At 41.4% G+C, this 12,169-nt stretch overlaps 1 protein-coding gene and 1 long non-coding RNA gene across 3 annotated transcripts in view; one reads left to right on the top strand and one right to left on the bottom strand.

Moving 5' to 3' along the window:
• Positions 1-12,169, bottom strand: part of LOC307022751 (glutamate receptor ionotropic, kainate 5-like) — a gene marked incomplete at its 3' end in the record, with an annotated part of 608,764 nt that overhangs the window by 141,623 nt on the left and 454,972 nt on the right. The window lies entirely within an intron of this gene.
• On the top strand, positions 4,854-9,971 carry LOC307023164. 2 transcript variants are annotated; one of them, XR_013803612.1, is made up of 5 exons: positions 4,854-4,933; positions 5,483-5,549; positions 6,265-6,367; positions 6,635-6,760; positions 7,159-9,971. It is a non-coding gene; the product is annotated as an uncharacterized lncRNA (long non-coding RNA). The 2 variants fall into 2 exon arrangements; XR_013803613.1 differs by lacking the exon at positions 4,854-4,933 and having other exon boundaries at positions 5,343-5,549.

Below are 12,169 nucleotides of genomic sequence, written 5' to 3'. Positions count from 1 at the left end.
ACTATCTTCTTGACTTTGAGAGCAAAATGAAGAGATCTATGGATACCTCTCTCAATACCCATATGAAACAGAACTGTAAGCATATTTACTTTTTCTTTATGGATATTTTACAAATCACCCATTTAAACTTTATTCTTTTTTTACTGTATTTCATACCTGTTTTTCATTTATTCTCTTATTTTTTTATAACTAATGATCATATAAACGTGTGCCTCGGAAATAATTGTTTACATTAATGGTGAATAAAAAACATTTGAGACCCACTGAGATAACAATGAGAGAGTCCTTTAGCTCAGGGGTTCCCAACCTTTATTGTGCCAAGGACCGGCAGATACATTAAAAAAAAAATGCGGACCGGTTGTCAATTTGAACTGATTTGAATATTTACTCACCAGCAGGTGGCAACAGAGGTTAATTGTATTTAACCTGTTAAGCCCTGAGCCTGTTTTTCAGGTTTCAGGCTCCAAAATGCCACTAACACAGCAAAGACTATATCTTCACTTCTAAAAGGGGTAAATTAATAATCTTTTCTCTCAAAGCAAGGTTACATCTGTGAGTTGGATATAGAAGTGTCAGAATTAATATAGATGTTTTTATTTTAAAGTAAATTCAGATGGAACATAGCAGAGGTGGGACCAAGTCATTGTTTTGCAAGTCCGAGTCAAGTCTCAAGTCTTTGCGCTCAAGTCCGAGTCAAGTCTCAAGTCTTTGCGCTCAAGTCCAAGTCAAGTCTCAAGTCAGGATGGGCAAGTTCAAGTCAAGTCCAAGTCCTAAACTTTGACAGAACGAGTCTTAAACAAGTCATTATGTGCTTTTCAACAAATGTAATGACATCGATCAACAGAATAATACTTAATAATCAAACTGCTCTTTATTAGTAACATTAATAATTTAATAATCCATTTTCTCTCTGCTGGTAAAGTAACATGTTTTTTTCTATTTTAAGATGGATCAGTAAGGTAAGGCTACTGTGACGGTTTGATTCAGAAGGAGTTTAATGTTTAATATCCCTGAAGTTGAGGAGACCAGAATGTTTATTTCCACTGTGTACAACATGCAGGCCCGGTTCCAGAAAAAAATGACTCGGGGTGCATCCGAGATTGGAGAGGGTGCAGTAGTAAAGTGCTATTTTTATAAGTGGGGAGTGGACCTAACACCCTCTAGGAGGCTCCTCACCTCCTCTAGGGGGGTCCGGGGGCATGCTCCTCCGGGAGGATTTTCTTTTAAATATTGAAGTTAAAAGCATCAATCTGGTGCACTTTGAGAGCAACATTAGGAGGATCAATGTGCTCTTTGCTTGATTCATGCCTTCCCAGTCCCTTATCACGTACAAGAGCATGGCGCCAGTTGTTGTAGCCAGTTGTGGTGAAGGCATCTGACTTACTTGAACCAAAATGTCTACATGCATAGCAGAATATGGCATCTTTTTTACATGAATATTCCAGCCAATCTCTATGTTGAAACCATGAGCTGCAAAATGAGCACCTCAACCCACTGTACAGGCAAGTTGGGTACTTTTTTAAATATAAAAAAATATATATATACAGATGTAGCACTTCATTTCAGACTCCAGCTTACAGCTTCCTGCCTACGACCTGCCTAACACCAGTATAGAGGAATGTTAAGCCCTCCCACTATTTTCCAACAGGGCGTTGCCAGATTTTCAATTTCAGGTTTTAACCAGGAGATGGCGCTTCATTCACAAATACAGAAAGACAAGTTTCATGGACTTTCAGTTGTGTTTTGAAGAGCATTTGAACACATCAATATTTTAGATACTATACTAAAGAATATCTAATCTTGTAATTCAATAATATATAGTCTTTATATATTAAATAATCATAATAATAATGTAAATGTTTACATTACACTTCTTTATTTGTTATGCTCATACTTTTACCTTTACAATCGTTTGCTTTAATATGCAGTATATTTTTTGTATATTTTTGTGTTTGCTTCCTCCTGCTCCCTTTCGGATACATACTGTATGATTTATTATTATTATTATTAATATGAAGATATTATTAAGATAAGATAAGATGTTACTTTATTGTATTGATTGAACATTTAAGTTTAGAATGTGCTGTCTGTCCCATGGTAATTCAGAAGGCTCACAGGTCACATTCCGACCATTATTTAAAACAATAGGTGCTTTCACACCGTCAACAGTTTGATTTGTATAGAGGGAGCTCTGTGGCTGAATGGCCAGCGATTAGGTGCGGCGCATTTATCATAGGTGATCAGAGCTAACTGCCTGCCGTCAGATTTCATTTAAAAAACAGATCTGATTTTAAGACTATTTCTGTGCTCATAAAGAATGATAAGAATAAGAATAATGCGTATTGAACTGGTTTCATTAATTAGTGAGTTTATTTGAACGCCTGTCCTGCGTGCAATCAGCACAAACCCTCTCACCAAGCTCCTGCTGGCCTCTTTCATCCGTTACCAGTCCCGCGTCGCTCTTGGTCACATATTTCTCTGGACTTTGTGACTGGTCTACCACCGTCCCACAGACATACTGCCATTTTGACGGTGGTAGACCAGTTTAGTAAATTGGCTCATTTCATACCCCTGCCTAAGATCCCATCAGCTAAGGAGACGGCGGAACTTATTCTTCTCCACGTTTTTCGCCTCAACGGACTGGCGACTGATGTGGTTTCCGACCGGGGGCCCCAGTTCACCTCTGTGTTTTGGAGAGAATTTTGTGAACTGATCGGGTCGACGGTCAGTCTCACCTCCGGTTTCCACCCATAGACCAACGGCCAGACTGAACGGAAGAATCAGGAGATGGAGACTGCATGGTGTCCAATCATCCTACGGCCTGGTCAAAACAACTCCTGTGGGTGGAGTATGCCCACAACACCCTCATCAGTTCCGCCACTGGTCTCTCCCCTTTCCAGTGTGCCTACGGTTTTCAACCCCCATTCTTCCCTGCATTAGAGAAAGAGGTCACCTGTCTGTCTGTCCAGGCTTTCATCAGGCGCTGTCGGAGGGGCTACGGTCCTGAGGAGAGGCAGTGGATTCCCGTTTGTCACATCCTAAACCCACAGCTCATCCGGGACTTCCACCTGCAACACCCGGAGCCGCCTTCTAGAACCCACACCCAACCAGGCGTTAAGCCAGGGGGACACGTCCGCTACAGACCAGGGGCTTTGTCGAGGAGGAGGGTGAGACGTCATCGGTCGAGGATTTCCAGGAGAGGGAGGCCGAGAGAGCATCATCAGATGAGTATTACTCCTGGAACCCTCGCCTGTACCTGACCAGCCTTTTGCCTACTGTTTGCCGGTTTGTCTTACACCAGAACCTTTCTGTGGAAACAAGTTTTAATAAAGCTGGTTACCGACTTTCCCTGGTCTCCCGTGTGTTGTATTTTGGTTCTCAGCTCGTTCGTGACAACTGTATGACATGAAGGACAAACAGTACAAAGACAAGGCATTAACGAGGCACCTATGGGAGGGAAAGACTGCGGAGTACAGGTTGGATTGTAAGTACCGTAATTTTCGGACTATAAGGCGCACCTGAATATAAGCCGCAGCAGCTAAATTGAATGATGTGTACATATATAAGCCGCACTGGACTATAAGCCGCAGGTGTTTTAATGTTTAATTACCATATGTAAGGGTTCGTGCACAGAGGAGATTGTCGGGAAAGAGATGGCTGTTTGAGGAAGCTCCCATTTATTAACATTTCAACAAACAAGTTGCATATTTGCATAACGTATTCAAGTGTTACCATTTAGTGCAATACTAGCTCCAGAACATGTACTGTGCTGTGTAAACTGTACTGTATCACATAGCGTTTCAGACACACAAACTTTTCAACTTTTCAACTTAAACGGTGCGCTCCCAGCGCACGTACCGGCAGTGATTTACAGCAGTGCTTTTCAGGCAGTGTTATGGGGACCACCAGTGGTCCTTGAGGGAGTGCCAGGGGTTCCCCAGCAAAATTAGTTAATAGCGTCACAATCATTTAACCACTTAGCTTTGGCTATTTCTGAAGCTCGAGCAAGCTCAACAAGCTCATAGCGCGGCACCGAGTGCCGCGCTATGAGCTTCAAGATCTGCTATTTTTGAAAAACCTTGAAAAAGTGTGCACATCTTTGAATATTTATATTTTTTAAAGCGAAAATTCACTGATATCTTTGCTTCTGGGGGTCCCTTGCACAAAATATTTTCAATTGCGGGTCCGCGGCCAAATGTGTATCAATTTAGGGGTCCTTGGCATGAAAAAGTTTGAAAACCACTGATCTACATTATAGCCTACAGTAGTACCACAACAAAAAACAAAGCTTACAGCGCTTGACGAGACAATATCAATGGCTAAATTAAATGTATTTTTTTTAAAAGTGCAAAATAAAGTGCCTGTAACACGACAGTAAGCGCGTAAGCCTAAAGTTGCAGTAACACGGCTGCTTAAAATATACGTTAATCAGCCTACCAGAAAAGTCATTAATCCTCGTCTTCATCTTTTAGGCTAAGGTGCAGTACACGGCTGTAACCAGAAAAGTCAAGTCATTAATCCTCATATTCGTCTTCTTCCTGTGTACTAAAACTACCAAAGTCCTCATCTTCAGTGTCGGAAACGAACAGGCTCAGGGTGCAGTGGCGAAACTACCAGGGTGGCATGGGGTGGCAGCCGCCACCCCTGAAAAGGGGTCTGCCACCCCACCTGCCACCCCAGTCAAAAAATACCAACTGATGATTTATTGGATAATTATTATTAATATCGTTTTAAGATCAAAACAAATTCAAAACAATCCAAAATCGGTGTCAAACTGCAGAATGTCAAATTTGAAAAAGAAACTTGTTGGTGCACAACCCCCCCCCCCCCCCCCCTCCCCCCATCACGAATGGTTGCATCCATATCGCAGAATCTCTTTGCCTTGACGTGGAGTCAGCGCAGACACAAGCTGTCAGATGGAGTCTGTTCACAGGTGGGTAACGTCAAAGTGTAATGTGATTTCGAAACGTTTATAATTCCTCATAGATGGAAGGCGCTGTACAAAATAAACTATTATTATTATTATTAGAGATATGGTACTAGTAACTGGTAGTTTCTGGATGAATATGCTGTGTTGTTATCGATTTCAGAATTAACTACCGAGTGATGAAGCTAGATAGCTATTATGTGGCTAACCCCTAGCTACGTTTTACCTCATGTCACGGTTAGCCACAAGATAGCTTTTGAAGCCAGTTCGGTAACTAACTGAATAACGTTGATAACTAGCCAGCTACTGGCAAGCCTTTGACATTTTGAACTGAAACCAAGTGATGTTGTGGCATTTCATATCATTGTAGTTCTATGAAACGTTCTTAACAAGTTTGCTATTTGGCGTTAGCTAGTATGCTAATGGTGGCTAAGGCTAGCAGAATTTCTGTGTGTAGCATCAGAAAGGCGAACCTTAACGTTACATGTAAACTTTAATGTATGTTTAACATAAAAACTTTAATTTATGTTTGAATATGACTTGTTTCAATTATAGGAAGGCCATGTCGTCAACCACAAAGAGGAAGGGTGACATCAGGAGCTTCATCCTCACAAAGAAGCAGGTTAGTGATGTGAGGGAGCATGAGGGTCCAAGTGCAGACAGCCTCTGCCACTCGAAGCTTGAGGCTAGAGCGGGAAGGTTAGTTAGCTAGTTCAGCTGGTCCTCGTGGTATTGTAGCCCATTCTATATTTTCCTTTTATTTTCTTTATGTTACAAAAAAGCTGGCTAACTATTAAGGTGGCATAGCAGAGGTTGCTTATTTAAAGGAGTAAAGCATTTCGGTAATGCAAAATATGCATTAGGTAGGTAATTTCATTGATGCAGAGAGAAACCTTTTATTTGAAATATTTTATTTGACTGTAATTTCATTTAATATTTACATAGTAAACACTTTCTACTTTTATATAAAAGGGGGATATTTGTGATTTCATTGCATTTACTATAAGAGTAATGAAAGGTATTTTAAATTTGCTTAATTTAGGTTAAAATAAGGGATACACTACTACACTACAAAACTTAACATAAAATCGTATAGATTACCACATAGTTTGTGTGGTCAGTTAAAAGAACTTAGGAAGTGTCCCAGTTAACAATTTAGTTAATTACATTGCTACAGTATTTCTATTTTCAGGATTTCCACTTTTTGTCACAGCCCAGTAAATGTGATCTTATATTTCAATATACCACCACAAGTAGTGATATTTTAAACGAAGCTACAGTGCAGTAACATTAGGGCTAATGTATTATGTTAATGGCCTACTTTTTGTGTAAAATAGGCTACAGATCAGAAAAGAGCAGGAGAGAGCGAGCCCGAGGCAGAATCTGCCAATGCAGAGAGCCAGTTCATTGAGATGGAGGTGGAAAAGATCTGCGTAGCTGGTCAGTATGTTTTTGTTGTTGTGTTATGGTCCAGTTGTGTTCACTCCTTACGTTTGAGAAACTCCACTGCCGTTGGTGTGTGAATGGGTAAATGAGAAGCCATTGTAAAGTGATTTGGGTACTGTTAAATGCAAATAAAGTGCTATAAGTGTGACATTGACCATCAGGGTTATTATTATTATTATTATTATTATTATTATTATTGCTACCTATAGTATCTTATTTTATTTTATTTTTCTCCTACACAACAAAAAAATACCCCAACAGAGACCTTGGAGTGCCTTGATCCAGAGCCAGAGCCTGAGCCAGAGCCAGAAAGTGTCAATGATGACTGTGCAGAGAGACAGTCTGAGACAGAAGTGGAAGATTGTGCAGCTACAGCTGGTCCTCATGGTATGTTTTTTGGTGGGTGGGGGGTTCCATTCAAGTGTTAGCTCCTTACGTTTGAAAAAAAGCTACCACAATTGGTGTGAATGTGTGTGAGAATGGCTTAATGAGAGGCCATTGTAAAGTGTGTTGGGTACCGTTAGTTGCAAATGAAGTCCCATATGTGCAGTCCATTTACCATTTGGATCAAATACATATATCAGCACAGAATTAGTGACATTTTATCAAAGCCACAGTACAGTAAATGCCATGTATGATTTGAATCAATGTAGATCAATCAATGTATCAATGAATCAATGTAGTTAATCAATGTATCAATGAATCAATGTAGTTAAATACATCTTGGGGCTTATCAGGGTAGTTATTATAGAGTAACTTTCCCTCCTTATTTTATCTTTTTCCAGACATTTCCAAACACAGAGGGGATGGGCCGACACAACCATCGCTGGAGAGCTTTCCCAAGACGATGCAAGGTTGTGCAAGGAGAAGTTTCCATGCTGACTGGTACAAAATGCATAACTGGGTGGAATACTCACAGTCAAAAGACGCAGCATATTGCTTTGCTTGTAGACACTTTTCTTTACCTAATGCCTCTAGGACTGTGTTTACCTCTATGAATGGTTATTCTAACTGGAAGAAAGCTACATTTAAGGACAGTGGATTTTGTTCACATGCTAAATCAGAGAGCCATGTTAATGCTATGTTTGCATGGACAGAGAATAAGAAAATGCTAGACAGAAACTCATCAATGTTAGGAATGATGGAAGAGGAGTCAAGTAAAAAAGTAATCGAAAACCAGAAATATATACGCACACTTGGTGAAGTCCTGTTGTTAACTGCCACTCAAAACATTTCCCAGCGTGGTCACCGGGAATCATCCGAGGCGGACAATAGAGGAAATTTCCTAGAATTGTTGGATCTCCTGAGCAAGCATGATCCGTTTTTAAAAAAACGAATGGAAAATCAAGCAAAAAATGCAAAATACACAAGTAGCCTGATACAAAATGAAATACTGCAGTGTTTAGCAGATATGGTTAAAGAGGAGATTATCAAAGAGGTTAAAGAGAGTGCACAATTTTCTGTTCTTGTTGATGAAACAAAAGATGTAAAGAAAATGGAGCAGATGTCTTTTGTTCTTCGGTACTATTATAATGGTGTAGTTCAGGAGAGTTTTCTAGAGTTTCAAGAGGCAGATAAACTGGATGCTGCCAGTTTAACAGAGAAGATCATTGGCTGTTTAGAGAAGTATGGGCTGGAATATAAAAAAAACCTAGTTGGGCAAGGCTATGATGGTGCTTCAACTATGAGTGGGAAGCATGCTGGTGTCCAAGCCAGAATAAGAGAAGTAGCCAAGCATGCATTCTACGTTCATTGCAGTGCCCACTGCTTAAACCTAGTGATGGTAGACAGTGTGAAATCTGTTCCTGATGCAAGACATTTCTTTTCATTGTTAGAGCGACTGTATATTTTTATGTCAGGATCTTATGTCCATCCTAAATGGTTGGATGTGCAGAGAGAGATGTATGATGGTCAAGTAAGGGAACTCTCACGTCTCAGCGAGACTCGATGGGCCAGCAGACATACAGCTTGTCGCAATGTCATGGATAGGTTGCCTGCTGTAATGCAAGTACTGGAAGATATTTCAGAGGAGGACAATCCGGACAGAGCGGTTGAAGCAAGAGGTCTACTAGTTCAGATCGATCTAAATTTTATTGGATGTCTTGTACTATTTAGAAAGGTACTAAAGGACACACACTTTTTGTCAGAGATGCTTCAGTCAACACAGATTGACCTTACTAAAGCTGTAGAGTTAATTGCGACCCTCAGACAGACTCTGGAAGACTATCGCAGTGAGACATACTTTGATGAGCTGTGGAATGAGGTACTAGCCACCTGTGAAAAGTCTGACATTTCAACGACTCACACCTTTAAAAGGGCAAGGCAAATAACACAAAGACTTCAAGGTAGTGTTATCATGTCAACATTAGGACAACACACAGAATCGGACAGTAAGAGGTCTTTTATCACCAAGGTATTTTATCCCATCATTGATTGTATGGTTGGTGAAATGAGAAGACGATTCTCTAGCGTAAACTGTGACATCATGCAGGGTGTCCAGGCCCTAAATCCATCCAGCAGCAGCTTTTTAAATGAGGAGGCAGTTTTTCTATTAGCAAATGCATATGGGTCAAATGTAGAGGATCTGAAACATGAACTGCACCAGACTAGAAGGTTGTTAGATCGACAAGCAACACATGGAAAAAGTCCGTCCAGTTTAATAGAATTTGTTAATTTTTTGGAACCATACAAGGAGGTATTCTTTGAGATGTTCAGGTTATGTAAAATAGCTGTGGTATTGCCTGTTACCAGTGCAGCATGTGAGAGGAGTTTTTCAGCTCTTAAACTGATCAAGAATCACCTGCGTTCTACCATGACTGAGAACAGACTAGCAAGTATAGCAATTCTCAGTATTGAGTCTAAACGTGCGAAAGATTTAAATTTGGATGAGTTTGTGAAGAGATTTGCTGCACAGCATAGCAATCGTCGCATACAGCTTCTGTAGCAATCAGATGATATATGTAACGGAGTCAAAAAACATTCTAATCTGCTTTGTATTTTTTTGGTTGCATTTACAATGTGAAATTTCATCAATAACTGATAATGTAAATATTTGTATATATTTTGTGACTTTAACACACACAGAAATTGTTCTCACAAACCTGTCTAACCTATTCTGTACACATGCACTCACAAAACACTTTGGCAGGCAGGCCTTTGAGGGAGGGCTTTGCTTCTAGGATAATGCTGGAATTTTGTAAAGTGCTGGGAAGTCCTCAAATTTCTAAATCATTCCTATGGCTTGATTTTGCTTTCAAAGTGCCTCAGATTGATTAGATTGAATTAACAATGTTCAACATTTTTGACCCGGGGGATATGCCCCGGATACCCCCCCAGAAGGCTTGCTTGGGATGAGCAACATTTCTGCTGCTACAATAATCCCAAGGGAAACACTGTTTTAATGTACTAAAAAGTGGAATGCTCATGTATGTAGACCAAATATTGAATTTATCACACTTGGGTGTTGAAAAAACTGTTGTATATGGGTGCATATAAAGTACAAAGTAAGGTGGGCTTCCTAAAAAAATTGCCACCCTACAATATATGCCTGCCACCCCTCTGCCACCCCATGTATAAATCTCTAGAATCGCCACTGTCAGGGTGGCTTCTTCAGCCACTCTCCTCTCTCCTTCGTTGTCGCTCTCAAAACCAACAAACTGTCACTGTCGGAATCGAACAGCCTCTGAAGGGCCTCAGCTGTGGCGGCGTCCTCCTCTTCATCACGCAGCAGTCCAGCCTTTCGGAACCCGTTGGTGATCGTGGATGTTTTGACACTCCTCCACGCTGTCAGGATCCACTTGCAAACTTGAGCGAAAGTTGCTTTTCGCATGCGACCAGTTTTGGTGAATGATTTATCGCCGCTAGTCATCCACGCCTCCCACTGAACGCGTAGTGCCACTTTGAACGCACGATTGACACTGATGTGAGTGGCTGCAGATGCTTCGTTGTGCCCCCAGGAATCACAGCTGGAATTGAGTTTGTGCTCTTGATGGCTGCTTTCACAGAATCTGTTATATGGGCCCTCATGCTGTCCAAAACGAGCAAAGCTTTTTTTTGGCGAAAGAATCCTCCAGGGCGCTTGACGTAGCACTCATTCAGCCACTCCTTCATTACGCTTTCCATCATCCACCCTTTCTTGTTGACTGTAAAGGACATGCCGTTCGGGATCTTTTCTTTTGTAAATTTGTAATCCGCTTAAAAATCACCATTGGCGGAAGCTTTAATCCAGATGCTGTGCAGCCAAGAACACAAGTGAAATTCGTTCTCTCGTGGCCAGTGGTTCTCAATGTGATGGACGATTCACCTTTCTTGTTAACAGTCCTAGTGAGAGGCAGGTCAAACGTCAAAGGCACTTCATCCATATTTATGATCTGGTCCGGTCCGATGGAATATTCCTCTATCTTTCTTTGTGTGAATTCGCCGAAGTTTGTTATTTTTTCCTGGTAGTCGGGAGGGAGTTGCTGACACACAGTCGTCCGCGCCCTGATGGACAGTCCTTTTCGTTTCATAAATCTGAAACACCAGGATGGTCCACCTCTAACATTTTCAATTTTCATTTTGGTGGCGACTGTTTTGGCCTTCAGTCGGATCTGCACGGTGGAAACACCTCGGCCGTCTGCTCTCTGTGTGTTCACCCAATCTTCAAGAAAGTCTTCAAGTTCGGGCCATCTGCTTTTATTACCTCTGAAAGCTTTTTTTGACTTTTTGCATTGAGACAGTTCTTCCCGCTGGTGTCTCCAACGTCTCACCATTGACTCATTGATGCCAAGGGTACGTGCAGCAGCTCTATTTCCTTCTTTTACTGCCAGATTGACTGCCTTTAAATTAAAAGCTGCATCATATGCATTTCTACGTTTGTTTTCCATAATGAGGGTTTGTGCATGAAAACTTCCTTTGCACAAACTGTCTTGCTCTCGTTCTGTCTCTCGTATCACTCTCGGTTCCACTTTTACTTTTTCGCGCTACCTGTCTCACTCTTTTCCGGCCTCCAGCTTTTCCTGCTGGAGCCCGCCGCTTAAAGGTGGGGGGAGCGGACCGGCCATAGAGCCCAGAGATGTTAAAGGTGGTGGGCTGTAACCTGTAAAATCCATAGATTTAGGAGTTCCCCTAGTGGCCGTTAGCTGTAAAAATCCATAGATTAGCCGCACCGTTATATAAGCCGCAGGCTCGAAAAATGGGAAAAAAGGCGCGGCTTATAGTCCGAAAATTACGGTATACATTATTTTACATTTCAATTACTTTGAAATATTTGAAATATATTTCAGATACTTGACATACAATTGCTGTCAATGAACATTTCAATGATTGTGCTAATTATTTGTTTTGATTTCTGTCATTGCAGATCATTCAATTCTGAAATGGTACCACACACAGAGGACTTGATTCTTGGAGCTGCGGGAGGGCCAACCCAAGAAGAAATAGAGGAAGACCCCATCCTCAAACTGAACAGCAACAAAACAGAACTACTCCTAATCGGCTCCAAATCCACCCTCAGCAAGGTCACTAACATAACACTCACCATCGATGGCACCATTGTTTCCCCCTCCAACCAAGCACGCAACCTTGGCGTAATCTTTGACCCCACCCTCTCCCTCGAACCTCACATCCGCCAAACAGTCAAAACCTCATTTTTCCACCTCCGCAATATTGCAAAAACCCTACCCTCTCTCACCCGCCCCGCAGCCGAACGACTAATCCATGCCTTCATTTCCTCCCGCCTTGACTACTGCAACTCACTTCTTTACGGCATCAGCACTACATCCCTCAACAGACTCCAACGGGTTCAAAATGCAGCTG

Source organism: Notothenia rossii, assembly GCF_949606895.1.
Source record: "Notothenia rossii genome assembly, chromosome: 10".
Lineage (NCBI taxonomy): Eukaryota > Metazoa > Chordata > Actinopteri > Perciformes > Nototheniidae > Notothenia > Notothenia rossii.
Note: the sequence above shows the minus strand (reverse complement) of the source record. Positions and strands in the feature narration are given on the sequence as shown.